This window comes from Drosophila virilis, chromosome 2 (assembly GCF_030788295.1).
Source record: "Drosophila virilis strain 15010-1051.87 chromosome 2, Dvir_AGI_RSII-ME, whole genome shotgun sequence".
NCBI classification, from domain to species: Eukaryota; Metazoa; Arthropoda; class Insecta; order Diptera; family Drosophilidae; genus Drosophila; species Drosophila virilis.
The window spans coordinates 12,395,012-12,417,119 of record NC_091544.1 but is presented as its reverse complement, the minus strand read 5'-3'; the positions used below and the strand labels follow the sequence as shown (position 1 = coordinate 12,417,119).

Here is a 22,108-nt window from a genome sequence, read left to right as displayed (position 1 = left end):
GAATATTTTGTTCAATTCATTTTATTTATTTGATATTTTTTAAACAAAACGTTTCTTATAATATTTGGCACACTGTAAACTGTTTGAAGCCATGGAACAAGATTTATTCTAGATTTTGGCTTTTGCAATAAACTCTTGCCGTTCTGGCCACATTCATGTGGCTAATCAATTATTAAGTTTCCTTTTGCTTGAGCTCAGCTATTCTAAAAATGTCAATTGTTTTTGCGCAAACAAATGGATTTCGAATGCTCATGGAAAATCCACAAGAAATATATATGTTAAATCGAATTTATTTGTGGGTAATAAATTTGTTTATTTCAATCGCAAATATTTCGAAAAGCTGGCGTATACGAAATGAAAATATATTTAAATTCTTCAATGGAGTAAAAAGCTAAATTTATGACCACAAGGTGCATTTTAGGCAAAGGGAGCGAACGAGCGGGCTATTTGGTGCACAAGGGGGGCAACAGGAAGTCGGGCGACTTCATATGTATGCAAATGGTAAAGAGGCGCAGGGAATGCCGGCGACTCTGGAATAGCCACTTAAAGCGCGGCTACATTTCACAGCTGACAACAACAAAAACTATGTATATATATATATATTTCTAAATGAAAACGGGGAGCGTTGTGGCACGTTCATGGAATTGCAGCGGATAAGGGGTGGGACGTAGGGAGTTGGCAGTTGGCAGTTGCCATTTATGCGCATTTGCATTAGCATGGCTTTTGGCATTTGCATAGAAAGGCTTGCGGCACTTGCCACGTGCGCATCTCTTGTGAGCTGCAATTGCCGCTTTACCTTGACTTCAAGTTTAACTAAAGTTGGGGGCAAGAAGTGTTCGTTCAATCTTTATGGATCTCCATCTGCTGCCACTTGTACACATTGATTTTTAGTATTTTCACCAAGAGAGATTGCCTTTTCCTCTGCGTGCGTGTGCGTGCGTGTGTGTGTGTGTGTGTAGGTGTAGATTTATGTGTGTATTGGCTGTGTTTGCGCTTTGTACACTCATTTCCATTTTTACATTCTGTTTGCACACGAACCTGACGTCCACCTTGACCAGTGGATTGACTTGCATTTGCATCCTCTTCCACTATTGTTGCTGTTCTTTCCGTTTGTCATAAACCACGTTGTTTTGTATTAAAGCACACAATGGCAAGCAAAAGGTTGGATTCGCCTGTTTGTTGCAGGACTCAGATATACCCTGTATGCAGCTCTGAGTTCAATGCTCAATGCAATTTAAGTGTCTTGGCTATGTCTGGTATTCTCTGTTGGGTTCTCAAACAGGGTATATGCAAACAACAACGACAAAGCCGACAGCAACAACTACCTCGAGGTTTATCACGCACTCGTTTGCAATTTCAAATTGGGTAATAAATTCTTGAACTCTGCTCTATAAGGGACTCTTCGGGTGTATTCGTCCCTGTGTGTGTGTGTGTGTGTGTGTGCATCACTTTGCCATTCATGAGCGTGTGAAATTGCTTTGTTCTCGCCAGCTTTTTATGGGCGGCTATGTTTCTGCTTGTAGCATTGGGGCGTGGCCATACCGGTTCACATTGCGCTCTTTTCGACCATTGTGCTTGTAAATTTAATGTCAACACTAAAGATTAAGATTTTAATGCGCTTTTGGTTTTGGTTAACAAATTCGTTTTATGGCCCGTGAGCGCTGGGGCGTATTGTATGGCTGAGTAACCAGAAAATTGCAATAAACTTGTAGCATAAACTACTAAAATTTGTGAGCTTCTTGTAAATTGCAGTACGCGCTTGTTTTTATAGTTGGCCTTAATATGTAAATGCAGTGGAGCATGGACGCATTACCAGTCCCTTAGGTTTTTCTTATTTTATTTTTATATGTACGATAAGAAATTGCAGTGTATTCTATTTTTGATTTGACTTTTATATTTGAAATTCAAGTTTGCAGCTTGACAAGGCTGTAAGGCATTAAAGCATTGACTTGATAAATTTTTATAAACAAAAAGATTTGTTATATATGGCAAGGTTTTTGTTTTAAAATAGTAACCCTTCCGCAACTTACTTTAAACAAAATTTAATATACATTTTTAAAGTTAACATCTGTCTTATATTTGGCATCATTTCATCGGAAAAATATTTGTAGACCCAATAATAAATATACAAATCAAACAATAATTGCTTGTTTTTTAAAGCTGATCCAAAGTTTACCTGGAGTGGATATGGAACCAGACCAGGCCAACCAATTTTTTTCCATTAAAATCATAAACCATAAAATGTTTAACTATTGAATATTGACAAGAAGCTGAAAGTTTTACCATTGTGGCTTAAATTATAGAATATATTGCATCTCACAGCATAATGGGGAATATTATTTATACTCGGACGGGCATACAAATGTTTGTGAATTTGCGTAATCAAGGCTATGCAAATGTGTTTAGGATGCGCAGAGCCTGCAGCTTGGTCGCTCTTACAGGACGTGGCCTATCCCTTATACCCTTATACCCTATCTACCATTGGTCTGTGTCAGTCAACAAAACATCGCAGCTAATTTGCATAACTTAGGAACTGACGCTCGACGTGGGCAAATTACAATGCAGCGGCGGACAAAGTGATGTGCCGCAATTAGTGTGCCACAAATATGGGTAAATTATGCGAGGACCACACACAGAACAGCAACAACAACAAAAACAACATGAACAGCAACAAAAGCCAGCAGATGAAGTTTGCTGGGTTGACCGGAAATGAGCAACGGGATGTGGCACGCATCGAAGCATACCAATGTGGTTAGACGTGGCAAACAAAGCCACACAAATCGGGGCTGTTGTATTTGGTCTTTTAGATATTGGCCAGGAATGTACTGTGCACACACATGCTTATACACACACACACACTCACTCTCACGCCCTCTTAGTTAAATATGTGCACTCGCAAATGAAGCTCTTAAATATTTACTCACACATTTCAGTGGTAAATTGCAACAAGGCAAATAATACACATGCAACGGCAACAGGCCGCACGGCGTGTTGCTCATATTTCCGTTAATTAAAAACAGTTTTTTTGCAGTTATTTTTAATTAAAATGCGACGCAAACATGTCGGCTGCGACGGCAGTCAGCAGTCTCGGCTAAAGTTGGCATGCAAATGCTGTGCAACCTGGGGGCACCTGCCGCAGCATGCATCCATAAATAGATAGCCACAAGAGGATGGTGTGAGAGCTGGGCGCGAGGAGCCTATGTGAGCTTTGTAGTTGTTCATGCTCACAACGGTCGCTGTCCGTTGGAAATTAGAGAATTAGCGGCCACATTCTTGTTGCCAAATGCAAGCGCCATTTTGCAAGCGGAAGTGCCCATTACGCGCAAATGACGTGCGTGTTACGACAGCGGGCGTGGCGGCAGGGGGCGGTGCGCTGCATACACGTTAGCGTAAATTAACTTGGCGGCTACTTTGTAGCCCTGCGTCATGTCAAGTCCGTTGGTTCGTCGCTCCGCTTTCATTTTCGTGTTTTCAATTTGGCAAATTGCAACATTGCATTTTGGTCTTGGCCATCAACGGCGCTTAGCACGCCCAAAGCGGCGCCGGGCGGTTAGCGAGGCGGATTGGCAACACAGTCACGTAGCCGAGTCACACACACACACACACATACACACACCCACACACCTAGGGTATGATGCACGTTATACGCTTGCCGCGGCAGCAGCAACCTCTGCTTGCGGCAGTGTTTGCCTTTTTGGCTTTAAAGTGGAAAATGCGTCCAAGGAGAGTCAACGCTGTGCGGCATGTGCAACAATGGTGTTGGCATGCACCAGTCATCGCTCACCCTGCCTCACCAAAAACCAGGTCCGTCTTTTGTTCGTCGCCTTTTAGTTACACCCATGTTTGTTTGAGGTTTTGCACTGCTCTGGTTATTCTAATTTTGCATTCTACCACAGCGATTTCCCACAACACACACGTGCACACACACACAGCAGGCGCGTACATGTTTTAAGCTGCTTGGATTTCCCTTGACGCTACTTGTTGCATAATAATTGCAAAAATTCTCAAGCCCCAATGACACACGCTGAATATGGAAGGCTTAGTTTTAAAATCAGAGACGACAAGCTAAATGGAATACAATTTGTATAAATAGCTTAAAAAGAACTTTACAGCCTTTAGCCTAATAACAATAAATTAAACATAGGAGTTCACAACTTAGCAAAGAAATTTAAAAAATTATTTATTATTTATAAAACGTATTTTCATTATTTATTAAATAGTAATTGAATAATCATCAACCATAATCAACGCAATATCGATACTAACGATAGCGCACATAGACTTTAGGCAAGTGTTAGCAAACCATAGCATACTTTTGTGCGCATGCATTGAATATCAAAAGGCTTACACAAGGGACCTACTGCTTTTGTGAAACACGAATAAAAGAATATTTTTGTAATTATGAGAGGATGATGCAGATGATATTCTGAATATGGGCTTGGGCATGATGAAAGTAACGAAAGTTTCTTTTAAATTGCTGCTTATTTAGGTCACAGTCTTTTTTAATTTTTGGCTGCAATTGCGATTGTAAACTACACAATCGTTTTGGCTTTTAAGCTTAGAGTTAAAGCGCAAATGTGTTGGTTGCCGCAAAACATTTTGCCGCACTGTATTTTGTCATGCAATTTCCCAAATTTGAAAATGTTTGCATTTGGCATTTGCATTTATTTGCATATTTCTACTTATATTGACACTATCGACAATTTCTATTGATCCAAGCAAATGCATTAAAAATAAAATAGTTATTTGTTGTATGTAAACACATGAAAAATGTATTTATTTTGAAAAAACTCTTTTTCCTGGGACATCAGTAATTGCTTGTGGTTTAAGCCCAAACGATAAATAAAATAAAACAACGTTTTATTTTTGCTAGGAGTTAATAGAATAGAGTAAGAGATTCTAATGTTGAAATTTAAAATTGTTTTCATATTAAAAGTTAGTTGACAATTGGCAAATTGGATGACAAACTGTTAACGAATTTTTCTGTTTTGGGCACAAACGGAAATTTTCTACAGATGAAACCACAATAGAAACCCATAAAAAACACTTGACGATAATAATTTTATAATAGAATGTCAGTTGCAGCCCAACTTGTCGCCGTGCAAAGAACGCAATTTCAATTAAACCAATTCGAGAGACTCTCTCTGAGCAGATACAGAGCTGAGTGCTGGCTAAAGGCCAGCTGGGCTATCATTAATATTTTTTTATTCCATGAGTAAATTTACACTTTATTTAATGGAAGGCGATGCGCTGGGTTCAGCGTTGGCGCCTGCTGAGAACTTGTCAAAGCAAAATAATTGAAAAACTTTGGCCGCAGCAGCAGCAAATGGCAAAAGACCAACAACTAGAAAACACTGCAGGCATTGCATTAATTAAAACATCGGCCAAGGATGATGATTATAAGGATCAACACAAACACAAACGTGCACACACAAACACGCACATACCCCGCGGCTTGTATAATCTCCATTACGGCCGAGCACAATAACCAATTTTCTACTCAACTTTCAACTTACAGTATTTTGCTAAGTGAGCACATTTTGAGATTAAATCGGAGATGCCCGGTTAATTCCACTTGACGGCGCCAAGGCCCAAAGGATGCAAGACCGCGTCTGACTGCTGACCCCGCCGCAGCAAAAGCAACATAAATGTCAACAAAGTTGACTGCAAATAGTTGCTCGCTGACACAACAATGCGGCAGGGGCTCAGCCACTCAGGCCACCAAGTGTATGCGACAGGCCGCACTCGGGATGCTGCACATCCAGCACATCCTGGTCCAGAATGCAGGACGACAGTATGACAGCGTGACAGGGTGACAGGGTGCCAGCCAAGTGGCTTTGTGAACGGTCCAACGAGACGCCACTTCAGTGTCGGCATCTTCCATTAGAGTCGGCAGGTGGCGACCTGCCTGTGGCATGCAACTTGATATGAAAATGGAAAATTTATTAGTTAACAATGACACGAGCTGAATGTGACGCTTAATCTTTGGTCGTCAATATTTGTTGCGTGAAATGTGGCTCAGCTTAGTGGCAAGTCAAATTTAGTCCTGTTGTCAAGCTTTAAGCTCGTGTCATTGGTAATCAGCCAGGTATTCAATCTCTCAGAGTGTATGCATTCCTGACTCTTTCATTTTTCTCTTTGCCATTTGCCAATTTGCATACGCATAGCTGTATGAGATTTTAGCACATTGTATTTGTGTGTACGCTTGTTACTGAAGGAAATCTCGTGCCGCACTTTGGCTGTAGGCTGTGGCTTTTGTTGTCCTTAAGGACCAATTTAATACCAATTTCGGTGCGTGTGCGCGATGTCACAACGTTTGTTATTCAATTTACCATCAGAAACATATGAAATGTTCTGGGAAACAAGCCACAATAATAACATTCATGCATAATTTCTTATATATATAGAACCTGCTTCATGCCGCCTCAAGTCAAAGTCGTTGTCGATAAAGATGCCTCGTCTCGCCGCGTTGATGGCGTCGAGATTGGCGCTTGTCTGTTTGCACACGCTTGAGTGGCATTGGCATTGGTATTGGCATTGGCATTCGAATTGGGCATGAGTCTGGTTGTATTGCGCCCAACGGCAACTATAGCAAATAGAGCGGGGTCCATGCCTCTGCAGCTGCTTCCGTTTCCGCCTGCCATTGTTGCTACAATGGGGCGCACCAATGCTGCGGCTTTTGTCTACCCGGCAGCTCATATCGCCCCATTGACAGTTGTTGTTAATGGCATCACAATATTTAGCTGGAGCTTTGTTTTAAGACAATTTATGCTTGATTGCATTGATTGATTAGCCGCACTTGTTGTTTAGACGGCCACGCCAATTGTGTGCATACCAGTTTCTACGCCTGCCTTATGTGGTATGTAAAGCAAATTCAACTTTAATTGGATCAATATTTGTGGCAGATTGTGAGCAGAATTTGAAATTCAACAGCAAAAGCTTTCTTAATTAAGTCGCATACTTCAATATATACTATTCGGCATGTGTAATTTGTTAACTTTTTAATTAAAACTTTAAGCGAGCAACTAATATTAAATAATAAATCGTTTTGCGCTTGACTTAAAACTTTTGCCTTGAGCGTGTTTAAGGCTTAAAGAAAAAGCAGCTAATTTAATTTTGCTGCCTTTGGTATTATTAAAAGCTTTTAGTGGCAAAGGCATTATTAAACACGCCAAATGCGATCTAAATAAAGTGAATGTAAGAAAAACAACTTTTTATAAAAAAAAAAAATTAAAAGCAAAAAATCAATTCCCGAGAGCAAAGTCAATGTACGCAAACTTTAAAGAACGTTGTAAAAGCTTAAACGATATATCAAACGCTACTGAAACCGAAGTTGATCCAACAACTGCAAAGGGCAAAGGTCAAGGAATTGCGTACAACTCAAGCGAAGAGTTCGCTGTTTAGCTTAAGCCCCCGAGTATGACAAACATAAAGGACATTAATTGCCCGACTTCAAGTAAAGAGCTGAAAGCAAAAAAAAAGTTAATATCAGTGCGTGCAGTGTGCGGGGATTTATGTAAGCCATGGCATGTCAAGCTCCGGGTCTGAAATACTAGCTGTAACTCATTACTATGCAGCCCACATAAAAATTCCATGGAATATATATACTTGTGTTCATGTATATATGTATGTTCGAAGGACCTCATGAAGCAAATCACAGCGTCGCTTGTCATTTTTCGCATAAAGCGTCGTTCGCTTTGGATTCTTACTTAAATGCGAGTATTTTATTTGCAGCTTTGTTTCATTTATATCTCCTGCACTCATGGGCCAACAAGAGGGAGTAATAAATAAACCAGTTCATATACACAGACTTAATATGATATGCTCCTTCTTATATACACACGCATATTTATTGATTCGCATTTATCAAATATAGTTCGCATGCACATTATACTTTATTGCTTCAATTATTTATGGAGTTTTTTTTTAGTTCAGTACATTGAATAGCTCAGTCTGGATTTTTATATAGGTTAATATTAGTGTATATATATATATATTTTTTTTTAATTTCAAATATATTTTATACAATTGTTTAATGGATAATGAGTATTACTCGGTTGAGCATACATCATAGCTGTTAGTCAGCAAAAATATGAGACTTCTGTATTTTTTATGTACAAAATGTTGCCGTCATGTATTTCAGTCTCAAATGACATCAGCTCGGCTTTACAATGCTGCCCCCAACCTCGAACTAAATCCCTTCAAAAGCAAATGACACAAAGCAATTGATGATACTGCAGAGAGTTAAATTATTTTAAAATCTCAATGCAGACAGCGAATCGAGCTCAAATTAAAGATTGCACACAAACGGCACACGAGATTTATTGCCAGCTTAATGAGTCAGTGACCTGTGGCTGCATAAGACAATAAAGCCATTGCAAAAATTCTAGACATGCATCCAAGTGGAACAATTCTGCTCAATGGAGCTCAATGGACCTGGCTTATGGTTAGTTATGATGTTAGCTGTTGATTAGCTGCAAGCGAAATTGCATTTTCACGTCTGACTTGAGCCTAATTCCTGACTGTTTCTTCTGGCTATGGACACAGATTTTAGATACATTTCAATTGCAGTTAATAAACATTAATTTTCCGGTCGAATCACATATTTTCGTTAGACAGCAGCTTCACCTTCATCCATCAGCATTAGCGCTCATCAATATTTCCGCTCACATTCACTAAAGCCACCAATCATTTTTGCAATAGGGATTCAGGGCAACTGCAGGACATTGAAATGCCATTAGCATTAGGACACGCTGCGCTGGTTAACCGCAACAACTGAACCGCGATGAATGCGTGCTGTAAAAACACGACCCAGGACGAAAGTGTGCGCCGCAGGACAACCACAAAGCATGACAAACATTCGTCTGTCCTGTTCCTCGTTGTTTCGCTGGCATCGCATTCGACCGCAGTGTGAAAAACTAATTAAAGCGCCGTTTCAGCCACACCCCAGCTGAAACGGCACATGAGAAAATATGATACCCATTTAATTTATGATAAGTTCCAACTCTAAAATTCAGGTAAATTATAAGCCAAGCACAATAATAGTTTCGCTATTTCCATAGTTCATTACATGGCAGCTTAATACGCGGCAAAAAAACTCATTAAGAATTCCTACATAAAATGGGTAAAGATATATTGATTGCAAGGCTCATGTTTATTTTATGTCAGAGGAAGTCAGGTTAAATAAAATGGAAATAGTGTTAGAAAAAAAAATAGAAAGAATACACGATGAGTAATATTACTAAATGGCGAATACTTGATAAACAATTATCGTGAAGCTCTCATGAGATTCAATATAGCTTAAGAAAACCATAAATAAAAGAATCGCTTAAACATTTATTGAAAAGATGCAAATAGTACTGAAAAATTCTTAAGGATAACTGTAAGATTCGTAAATTATGTTTAAGAAGCTTTCAAAGCACATTAAAGAAGCGCATAGATATGTTAAATAGAGCTTTTCAAGCTCAAGTAAGCTTTAAGTAAATATATATGTAGTTAAGAAAGCTGCAAGTAAAGCACATGGACGTTTTAAGTGAGTTAAAAGTCGTCAAAAATAGAAACGAAGTAAACTTTACTCTGAAAACTTAACCAACTGTTTAAACTCATGACGTTTTATACCTCATTTGAAACTAGAAGAAATATTCTTCAAGACTTATTTTACATTGTAAAGCCAATTAGAATCACAGCAAGTTTGGATTGCGCCCTGAGGCCTTGGGCGCTGCCCCCAAAATATACAAAAGAATAGTTCTTACATTGTTTTCGTACAATGGAAATATTTATTATACAATGTTTGGCGCATTGTTTCGTACATTTTGTTTGCCATTTTGTGTGCCGTCCATAAAAAGTAATTCATTCTGACAAAAGGTCAAATTGGAAAGTTTTAAAAGCTTTTTACACCTGAGCCACTTGCGTGAAGCAGCCTAGCTGCCAAACTGCGCCAAAATTCTGAACATCGACTCCAACAACTTTGTGCCACTGGGCCGTTAAATTTCCCTCAACGGGCGACAGAGTTTTTCAATAATTAAACAACACGGCAACCACATTTGTCGGCCGTTGCGGGGTTTGGGGCTTAACATTTTGGTTTTTGTACCTGACACTTCGCTTGACATTTGCAGGCAACAGTTTTGGTCTGTTTCCGTTCCCCCCACAGCTCTGAGCTCTGTCTGTCCGTTTGTATGTTTTATCCGATTAGTTTGCTGCACTATTTGCGCAGACAGATGAAAAGGCAAGTCTGGAACTATTGAAGTGCACTTCCTGACAACTTCTGGTGCTTACCGTATGTCAAGCGGGCAATGAATTGTTGATTGCAGCTTACCAAGAGGAGCTAAGCGGGCATTTTTAAGGTGCTCTAGCTATCGATTCGCCGTAATGACTGTAAATTGCCGCTCAACTGTATATAATGTGTTGACAGTTCATGTAAATTACGAGTAAGACCATCTAGCATAAGAGTATTAAGCTGTTGACACTGTAAACTTTACCAAAACAAACATGACAGAGGGAGGGGACACGCTGACAGGGCGAGATGGCAAGATACTTATATGAAATTATATACTTATATATGTTGCCAGATAAGCTGCTTGGTATAAACTGTGTGAACGCACGTTTAATGGAACTTTTTTATTACCTCCCCATGTTCCGCTGAGCTTTTTAAATTGCCGTCATTTAAATAGAGTGGATATTTTAAAGCTCTTTCGATTGGCAAATTAATAACGATATTACCGAGTAATACGAAGAGGATTAAATATGTGTATATATACTTATTTTCACTGTTATAATATTGTAATTGGCTATGAAAAAAATATATGCATATATTAAGTGTACGCATTAAGTATACTATTTGGCTTATCAAGTCACTTAAATTCCCAACAGAGCCGCAAATTTTAATTTGTTTATAAAATTATATAACAAGTGCTGTCGCTTAATATTTTAAAGCCATTTTTACGGCTATGCCAACAGCTGCTGTGTGTGTGCTCGCGCGTGTGTGTGTGCATGTGTTCTATTTAGTGTGCTTGTAGAAGTTTTTTGCCTTACAAAAACCGTGGCATGTGTCGCAGCTTGGCAACCTAACCCTAACCTCGCCAAAAAAATATGAACAAATACCATGGAGAACTCACTAGATACGTGTTCGAGGACATAAGCCCCTCCACGCAGATGATAAGAATAAATATGTGTGTTTTTTTTTTTTTTTTTTTTTTGAGAACACATTTCCATCTTGTCAAACAAAGAAAAACGTCCACACACAGACAGATGCAAACACGTAAAACAGATAACAAGCAAATTAATTAATTAAATGTGGCTTTAATACCAGGTTCAAGTGTCGCAGCTGCCGCATCTGAAGCTCATTAATGTCACGCGTGTGTGCAAATTATATTAAATGCGAACAAACAACAAAAACCAAATACAAAATGCTCATTGGCAGCTGTGATTTATGCATGCATGCAGCCCAGGCGAGCCAATAAGGTCTGAAGAAGGGTATATTATAGCTGAAATCGATTTATGGCTTACTTATAGGTGTCCCAAAGACAGGATAAGCCTAATGGCCAACGCAGCCGATAGCTTGAGCCTGAACTCAAATGGGGGGTCAAAGTTTGCCAGCTCGAGCACGTATTTATTATATCTTTATATACACATATATGTATGTATGTATATAAGAACCTTAAAGTGTTTTGTGTGTATAAAATTTGCATGAAATGTCAAGTGGGAACTGACTCTGCGCTGTGATTGCCACGTTTGTGAGTGCCAAAATGAAAAAAAAAAGTCTAGACTTGAACTTGTCTCAAAAGTCACAGTTGCCCTAAAATAGAGAATAAATATATAGCATATTTCTCGGAGCAGTCTTTGACTTAATTGGCAAAACTAAAGTCTTAGCATGTAATCTGAATTTTAAACAGAAAATATCTGAGAACTTGCAATTCGTAATTTCAGCTTTATTGGCTACATATAAATATTTGTGGAAACTCTCAGTAAATTCTGAGTAAGCAGACAAGAAGTCTAAGAAGAAAACAATTGAAACTGATTCGAAAAAGTTTTCAGAAAATGTAATTGAAAATGTTTGCCTTAAATCAAATTAATTTAATATAATAATTGGTTTGACATACTATTGAAGTATTTAAGGCATGTTATACGAGTACTGCGAAGCTTCTCAAAAGTGAGATATGACCAAACATTACTCTAATTTATTTTTGTGAATTTATGAAGAATTCGAATAACTGGTGAATGATTAAAAGTTGGCTAAGCACAATTTCTTAAAGTATTAAATAACATAAAAAGAATTAAATTTGTTTGCGAATGTTTGCAGTATTGAAATAGCTTTTGATAAAATAAATAATTTAATGAACTAACATTAGTTATATTTTCCGTCACCTTTGCACGCAAATGTCTTAACTTGACAAAGTTATATTTGATCTCTGACAATAAAAGAAAAGCACAACAGCTTAACCTAAAGACCACAAACTGTTGGCAACTTAGTCAAGCCGAACGAAAGCCCCTGGCAGAAATCCAATAAAGCCCAAATGAAACGATACGAAACAAACAAATGCAACCAAATCAAACTGGGATGGCGGCAATTTCATTAAACATTAAACATTAATTTTAATTGAGATTAATAGCCGAGTAAATGCTAAAGATTATTATGGCAGTTAGCTGGCGAATTCGCTGCCTGGAATGACGCAAATTATCCAGACGTCTTTCGGTGTTAATTTTGCTGCTTGTTAGCAGCTAAAACATCCCGCTGAGCCGCTGAGTTTTTACCGAGTCAATGCAACTCAACTGATTCATGAGCCCAATCAATTAATATAAATCAGTCGAGCGCAAATATAAACAATAAAATAGTAATATATGTATATTAGGTGCACATAAACAATTGTGTAATTGCATATTTGACCAATTGACAGTTGAAATTGACACAAAACTAACAAAAACAGAAATAAGCACCACAGCCGCCCATTTTGACTGCGTCCCAAATGTGCGCACACGCCATGTAAATGGGCCTGTGGCCAAGCAGCTCAGCAGTCGGTTCGTCATGTCGTTCGATTCCCCATGGAACTTTGAACCAAAACATAACCCAACCGACATGGAATTCAGCTAGGTTTTTCGTTTGCTATTTTATTGTACCGCCCCCTAGTCTGTCTATTTCCAAGTTTATTTGTTTGCCTTGGCGCTATTTATCATGCGACAAATGCGCGTTTATCATCGCACGCGGGCCAGTGAGCGCGGCACTGCTCCCGCAGCGTATTAACTGTGGCAACTTAATGCTCTTTGGCCCCAAAGCAACGAAACAATTTTTGCGTACATAAATTTCATTTATGAAAATCATTTGCTCAGCCCTCCCCAGCGCTTAAAAGCAGGCTACAATATTGAGCGCGCGTGCAACACTGCGTATGAGCGCTATTTGGCCAACTATTTATGCATGCTTGTGTGTGTGTCACGAGGGTCTGTGGTGTGTGTGTGTGTGTGTGTGTGTGTGGTATGTGTATGGTATGTTGCATGTGACGTACATGATTGATGTATGGCAGCGCCCTAAAATTTGCCTTACAGCGTTTATTTTTATTAGTTTGTAGCCAGTTTCGGGCTGTTGAGAAGAGTCAAACAATGCACAACCACAGTGAAAATGTTGTTGTTGATTTTTCATTTACGATTTCAATCAAGTCAAGTGGATTTGCATCATTGCTCGAGTGCTCCATCGGTGCACATCGCTACGACTAGTCGCCCTTGCATTTATTGGCTTTTTAGCTGGCCCTTCTTCACTTTTTACTATATGCCGAGTGGCTCGTTGTTGAGGCGCTTATCAAAGGACACGCATCTATGTGGGTCAATGGTAACAGAAAAATGCGTGTTACTTGACCAAAACTGTTGTCTTTCCCCCAAAGACTAGAAGAGAAAGCGCCAACGCGCTCGTGTTGATAATATCCCAGGTCTCGGCCAAGTTAGTTGGCAGTTGAAAACGCCTCACTAGCTTGGCAGCTTGTTACCATTAATTAGAATTACACTATGGCGAACGTGACAGTCGCTTAATTATAATGGCATTAATTTTACCTAATTAAACTGAAGGCGTACCTGGGCACAACGGCACAAGGCCAACTTATGTCAGGGCCACAAATGAGCAGTAGAATTTTATATCGATTAGTATCGGAGTTGATGTTAGTTCCCGACGAATATAAATAAAACACGTTATGACTTACCTAAGCATTAAACATTATCTACAAAACAAAGGAAAGGAAGAGAAAATTATGTTGAGCGTAATTTAAAAGTTAGTTTTAGTTAAGCTTAGAACTTGTTTTGTATTTAACTGGATAAATAGCCAACGGACTAAAGCCCTGCAGGTTAAGCACATACAAATGCATGAGTATGCATAAAAATATACTTGGTTTTATAGAGCTCGCGTTGCCTGCAGACGACTTGGCCATAATTATATTCACTTTTAGCCCAAAGCCTTTTGACGCCCTCAACAGCTGGCTATTAACATTCATTTGCAGTCGATGCGAGTTAATTGAGTCACAGAAGAGTCTTGAGTTAATTGCAGTCAATTAGCACATTTCTCTTGCTCTTTTTATTCATATGCCAAATACAGATTCATTCATTTCAACGGAAGAGGACGTAAAGTATAATTTGGACTGCCAATTATTAACGTGTTATTCCTTTTAACTCATATATTTCAACATGTGCAAAAGTACGTCAATAATTGAGGGTTGCTAGCTGCCCATTAAAGTTAAAGCTGAAACTTAAATTCAGATAAAATATAAGCAAAAATAGAAGTTGAATTTAAATTCAGCAAACGTTCAGCTCAACATTGTATTAAATTACAGCTGCGAGGGAATGGAAAGTTATGTTGAATATTTATGCTCAGAAGTATCTTTTGCGTTTACATTGTGCTGTAACTCAGATACTTTCTATGCTTGGCAACAATATTAAGCTGAAAATATACGTAGCACATGTGAAATGTACGGACACGGCTACGGCTACGGCAACGGCTACAACAAAGTATTGCACTTCGGGGAATTCTGAATTTCTGATACGCTGGCAAAATTGAGTCCGGGCGAACGGAATATATGAGCTGCCTGTTTACTGATTGGACTAACCAAACTACTCCGTTTCCATTAAGCGGCACGAACAAATTTAATAATACATTAAGCACACATTTCACCTGAGCAAATGCTTTATTCGTGTATGTAGATGGATATTCAGCGGATGTTGTTATAGTTACGGCAGCGCTCCTGCTCCTGTTGGCTCTTGGTCTCCTGCCCTTCATAGAAACGGCAGATGGATAACAAGTTAAGGATAGAGCAAAATAGAGCAAAGTTTCTGGTTTCATTTCGCTTACTATTCGAATGAAAACATTTTGCATATGTTGAAATTTTCATTTATGGAAGTCAGAAATATGACACTCTGATGCAAGGCTTTCCTTTGCCTTGCCAAGGTTCATTAATATTTAATAATGCATTCAAGTATTTAATAGAGGATTCGCTCACCGTTCAGAAATGTTTATATTAAACGAAAGGAACTTAAATGTAAAGAATATTTACGTGAACTTCAAGGGAACTATTTTACTAACATTAATGGAATTTTTTAAATTGGTGTATGTCAGATATTTATTCAAATTTAAACAAATATTTAAATGTTAAAAATGCAATTGAGCATTTAAAACTGTTGTCACTTGAAACGTGAAAGTCAACAAAAACTATATTCACGTTCAATCGAACTCAATTTCTGGATGCCGGAAGCCGGTGGACAGTGTTTCAGGTATTTGCAACTGTGTTGCATGCAATGTTAACATTGACGTTTTATTTATGCAACATTCCAGCTGGGAGTCAATAAAAGTCAGCACTGTCCATGAACACAAAAATATGTATATATGCAATACATATAGCTATGGAAATTTGGCATGCGAATCGTTTTGCATACGACAAACATGTAGCGCATGCAACAAACTGCTGAAGTTGAACAGTTGTAGCTGAACAGCTGTTGAAAGCCATGAACCAACATTCGGTTCGCACACTTAATGTGCCACTGGAGATGCGCTACGTGATTATGTAACTTGAAAAAAAAGGAAGAAAAAGAGGATGTACTTGCGATAAATGCATATATGTAAGTATGTACGTAAACATCTATATAATGCATGACTGAACAGACAGCAGCGAAATAAAATCCCAAAATGCTGCACTTAAGGGGTAAATTAAGCCGAAAACGAAATGGCGTACGGAAGCGAAGGCGACGAGGCGAGTATCTGCAACATTTTCATTATATATCTTCGATGGCAAATAAAAACAAAAACACTGACTCAAACAGGCAGGCATATAACTTTATAAGGCCATCAGCCCTTATAAGGCAAGAACAAGCAGCAGCAGCAGCAACAGCAGCGACAGCCTGCAACCCAGCGGCAAGCCAGGCCACATACTCGACTTCGTCTTTCCGTTTGCCTGCACATGCCGGATATTTTACAAGTTCCGGCCGCCTACCCTTGGCTTTTATTGCGCCGTTTGCATTCGGCAAAGCTGCTCGTTAAATTTGAACACTGATGTGTTAATAGCCCACCCAAACACCCAGTGCAGCGTACACACACACGCACCCGTAAAGTTAACAGCCGCAGTCATGTCGAATAACTGCAACCAGGCAAATACATACAAACACACATGCACACCAAAAACATTCGCGACAAGCAAAAAAAAAATAACAACAGCCTGTCCAAATTTGTTTGAGACATTGCCAAACATCAAAGCAATTTGTGCCTAGCAAAGTAAACGAGCAAAATAAATTGCCAAAATGTCACAGAAATAAAGCATTCCAAAAGTAAAGGACTCGCTTTAGCTCAGCTGTACGAAAGTTTGTTGTTACCAAGCCATAAATATAATATATATATTTATATATGTATTTGTAGAAAAGAAAACTGGCTAACGAGTCGGTGAGAAAACTCAACTTTTACATACTTTAGGCACTTGCACATGCCACTCACATGGACAGTCGCTTATTTGCGTAAAGTATCTACGGAAAATCAGACCAAGTTTCAAATGCCAAACTCCTACAGAATTTGGAAAGTGTTTCGAGTGCTGAAAACAAAAGAAATGCGACATTTTAATTTACAATTTTGCATATGAAAATAAAACAAAATAAGTGCACGAAATTGAACTAGTACCTACATACCCATTTAGTTGGCTCCTATAAGCTCTGGGATATGGTAAAGAAAACCCAATCTGAACGAGGTGAGCTGGCGGGAGGTTAATGTTGGTAAGGCATATGAACCAAGAATGAGCCGTTTGTCTGCATACCAAATCCCCCGATAATCAGCATATATATGTTACTATATGGTAAATAAAGAGAGCTATATTCTATATTTCAAGTCTTCAAGAATATAAGTTAACGTAAGTAAGCAAAAACCGACCTAATTGGGCACTGGTCACTTTTATACAATGCAATAGTGTTGATAATCATCACGGAAACGTAATATGAGACTTGACATAAGGCGGAAGCTCAGCATTGTGCTGGATGACATCTGGCGTTGCAACAGAGATTAGGGACAGCTAGTAATACTCATGCATTTGTCCATTTAGTCTTCAACAAATCTCGAGCTGACACAGTCGGTGCGGCCGAGTATAACAAAGAAAGTTAACTCATTAAAATAAGCATTGCGGTTTTATTGGGCAAGTCAAACCGGCTGCCATCAATCAATTTACTTATATTATTCAACCAAGTATTTACTCGTCTAGAGTCTGGCGATAAATTATATATGTATGTTATAAGAGCAAAAAAAAAAAAAAACTCCAACTGACTTTTACATACATTTTAACCAAACTCCTATACACTCTTTTAAAATTTTAAATGTCTTTACGGCATAAAAATGACGAAAAAGTCGCATATCCAGCTTTAAAAACGTCCTATTTGCCCTTGATACAGCATGACCAAATATTAAAATATACACACAATGATTGTCAACATATTTTATGTGAACCTGCCACTGTAGTTCGAACCATAATACCCCTTTTGTACTATTGTACAAAATGAAAGCTTCGAATAAGTACAAAGCAAATTTGAAAACAATCAGTGAGACCTGACAGCTGACGGCTGACAGCAGCAAGCGACGTCACGCATACGACGCGTGTGTCCGGCCTGAACCAATAAAGTTATGCATACGCAGCGTATGCCGTATATCGAATATTTGAACAATTAATTAATTATACTATACCCTATAAATACAACTATTGACATATTTAGTTGTCGATTTTTCTAACGCTCGCATGTGACTTTAACAAGTTGTGTGCTGCAGAGGGGAGGACGGGACGAGCGCGTGTTTTGGCTATTCAAAAGAGCGCTAATGCCAGCCAAACTGTTGCCAGCATATTTACATTTAGTATATAAAGCGAGACTGTGAATTAGCACATCACAACATCTGGAGCGGTTCGTGCAAATCAGTTTAAATTGAATCAAGCCCCCCTCCAGCCAGCCTCTAGCCGAATAATGTGTCTAATTGATGCCGCTTGTAGGCAGCAGTTACAGCGTTTGCTTACATAATTTTACATAAATTAAAACATCTTCGACACAAATGTTGTCAATGCGAAAGCCTGCAAAAGCAAGTAACTTAAGTGATTTCAAGTAGTTGAAACAGTGCCTTTTGATGTGCTGCTGCCAAGTTCGTTTTTATTAAGTACCGACTCCAACTGTGCTTTAAATATATCTTTTCTGTGCGACAGTATGAAATATTTTGCTTTTATCTTTAAACACAACTCTTTTTAAGCCCTATACCCTGTGAAAACGGATAGAGAAGGGATATAATGTTTTGTGCAAATCTATAAGGCATCTTCGACTGTATATATCGAGCTGTTCCAGATCGAGGCTTGAAATTTTAAAATTTATTTAACATAGAAGACGTAGAAAACATTTATCTTTGTTTATCCATTTTATCGATAAATATCACTTATGAATTAAAGATATTTGAGTTACACGCTGTTATTGTAAGACGTTATACTTGGTATGCGTAGCATAAATATATCCATTTGCTACAATCCGTATATCCTGAATATATCAGTTTTTGGATCGATAGGCCTATGCAACTAAGATTGCATATATTACATCCTTCTATGGCCATAGTCCTGTGCTGAGGTATATTCTGACTACAGGGTAAATGTTAGTCGCTGACTTCCTAATGGAGCAATCTTACTTGCATTTGTATGGGTTCGTTTTGCTACATCCTGTTGCCTACACACACGCGCGTACACCCACACACACACACGCTCGCACTCTGCATATCAATCACATGTCAGGACGCTGTCTGTCAGGCGTCACATTGAGGGCGTGTGAGAATTTTGTGGCAACTCAAGCAGCGCATCCACTGGAAGAGGACGAGCATTCTATGCATTTGAAGAGTATCTCAAACGCTCGCGTTTTGCATATTTATTGTGCGTTCGTCACAGCTGAACAGCTGACATTCCGGCCAATGTCGCGTCGCACGCACTGTCCGGCTGGCAGTCAATCATTCTTATATTGAAATTCTATGCGCGTTCTGATAACAAAAATTCAATTAGAATGCGTTACGTGTTGCAAATCAGTTGAACATCTTTTTTGAATTGATTGTGGCATAAATTGTGATTCTGCTTTGAGTTTGTGTGAGTTTTCCGCACAAACTTAACAATATTATGGCAGCTTATTCAAAAATTTCCCAACAACACAAAATAACATATAAGCTGTTTTTATTTTTTTTATTTAAACGGTTTTCAGCTGTGTTTGCTCCACTCTTTTCATTTCTTTAGGCTCAAATCGCTTTAAGGCCCACAATATAACACATTTTTTTGGACACGAATTAAAATTCCTTACAAATTTATGACCACGCTCTGATTGCGGAAGAAATAACTTATATTACAGCAGTCACAATTCGGTTGCGTCCTTGTCCTTAACTTTTACTAACATGTGCCCAGTTTTTATATGCCGCCCATTTGCCATGCGGCTGCCAGTGCAGGTCGCGCCGCACTGGACCCAAGGACACGTTTTCATGTGGCCGGTTGCGGTTGCGGCTTTACCGAGGAAATCTGCGCCTGGACATGGCCAACAGACATATAAACCCACAGATGCGTATCGATGACATTATCAACTACAATTGAAATTGCTTTTATGGACGCAAGCGAGAGAATTTTAATTTTAACGCTTTACGAACAAAAGCGAAGGGCGTGCAGGATATATTTTTGGGGTGTGTATATGTTGGCGTGCGAGTGTATATGTGTGAGTACTTGTGGTACTTAAGAGCTTTTACATTTGCATTGCATATAGGCTTTACAGTATAAGTTTCGTTTACACACATTTTATATTGAAGCTAGAAAGCGGCCTTAAGGTTGTATGGCCCCTTTTCTATCGGCATAGGCCCTTAAAGATAATTCCGTTGTACATATATGTGAGAATAGTAATAAGTAGTAAGTAATAGCAGAAGTAAATATCTGAGAAAGCCGAATATTAACAGAGAGACGGACCTATACAAACTTTCCAGACGATAGTTTGAGAACTAAGAGACTAAGAAGCATAGAAACAGACAGACGGGCAGAAGAACGGACGGACATGGCTAAATCAACACGGCTGTTGATGCTGATGTAGAATATATATACCTTATTCGGTTATGTGCTACACATTTCATGACAAAATTATAGTATCCTCTAGAAGGGTAAATAAGCTTATAAATACAAAAGGGATTTTTGTGCTTTTTGAAGTGTGCTAACACCAATTAACATGGAGCACCGAGTTCGCACCTTGTGCAGGTAATCTTTTTATTATATTGATATATTTTTTTTAACCTGACTAAATCAAACAGAATTTAAGTATAAATTGTGATAGTCTGATGCTGTAACAGAAATAATATGTGACAATTTTTTATCTAATTTTGTTAAAAAGCTGTCCAAATATTAGGATGTATATTTTATGTAAAATAAAAAGTGTTAGAACGGACATTTGAGAATAAAATCAACACACACATGCACGTGCACACACACGCTGCCTTGGGCAAGAAACAGCTGGAATATGCTAGGCTGCGTGCGACCTACGCACATTGTGGTTAAATATTTGCTGCTATCCATCGTTTTGTTGGCTCACTTAGTGGCCTATGGCATGTAAATTTACATATCAAGAATCTATTAGCAGCTAATAGATTAATGTTTTGTTTGGCTTGCGTGGGCAACGTAGCGAAATTGTTGCCAGCCAGGAAATACTGTATGACAAAAGGAGGCACTGGGGATACTTAGGAGGAAGCACAAACAAAAATCCAAGCATATTGCGTTACGTATACGCCGCGTGTGTTGTTTAAACCGCAAGCGGAGGCGGAAGGTTGGCAACTTCAAAGCGCAGGTTGAGCAAATAAAATGGCGCCCGTGCTGGCGCTGCCGTGCCAAAGTTGTTTGTGGTTGCAAGAAAGATTGATTGAATCCAGAAGTGGCGATAACAAGCACAAAGTGAAATGGTAAATGGAAAAGCAAACAGTTGAAGCAGCAGCGCAGCACAACAACACGAAACGAAATGGCAACGTGTGGCACGTTAACAAGAAACAAGTATATACAACTATTTCACAATTCCACACGCACATGCGTGCTATTCAAATGTTGGCTGACGCCATTTGAGCATTTCACGAAATTTATACACACGTTTATTGCTGCCAACGCTGCCTGTGTGCGTGTGTACACCTGCGTGTGCGTGTGTGTGCACAATTCCTTGCCAAGTTGAAGTGAAATTTATTTTTCTAGTCTGGTTTATTCCGCCAGAAAAGTCTACGTTCAATTTGACTCTTTTCTTGAACTTTTCGATATCAAGGCAAACCCTTAAAGTTTTCCAAAAACTTGTAGCATACATTGAGGCGCCTATCGCAGTGGCACATGCCACGCTTGTGAGTGTGGTTGTGTGGCAAACCCTACATAGCACACTAGCTCTGCGGCGCACAGGTAATTAATTTCATTTTTATTGCATGTCCTGTTTGTGCCTGCGTCTCCTGCAGTATTTCCGTTACCGACGACTTGTTCATATGTTTTCGTTTCTGTGCTCATATATGTATTTTCTTTTCGTTTTTAGTCCTGGTCCATTTGGATGTTGTCGCGAATCATTTTTCGTGCCCACTGAGGCCATAAAAACGGTAATTAAACACGAAAACTAG

The 22,108-nt window shown here is 38.9% G+C and overlaps 1 protein-coding gene across 1 annotated transcript in view; it reads right to left on the bottom strand.

Annotated features, from left to right (window-relative positions):
* The window catches only part of Pde6 (phosphodiesterase 6), a 61,603-nt gene that overhangs the window by 31,233 nt on the left and 8,262 nt on the right, over positions 1-22,108 (bottom strand). The gene's annotated exons all lie outside the window — the stretch shown is intronic.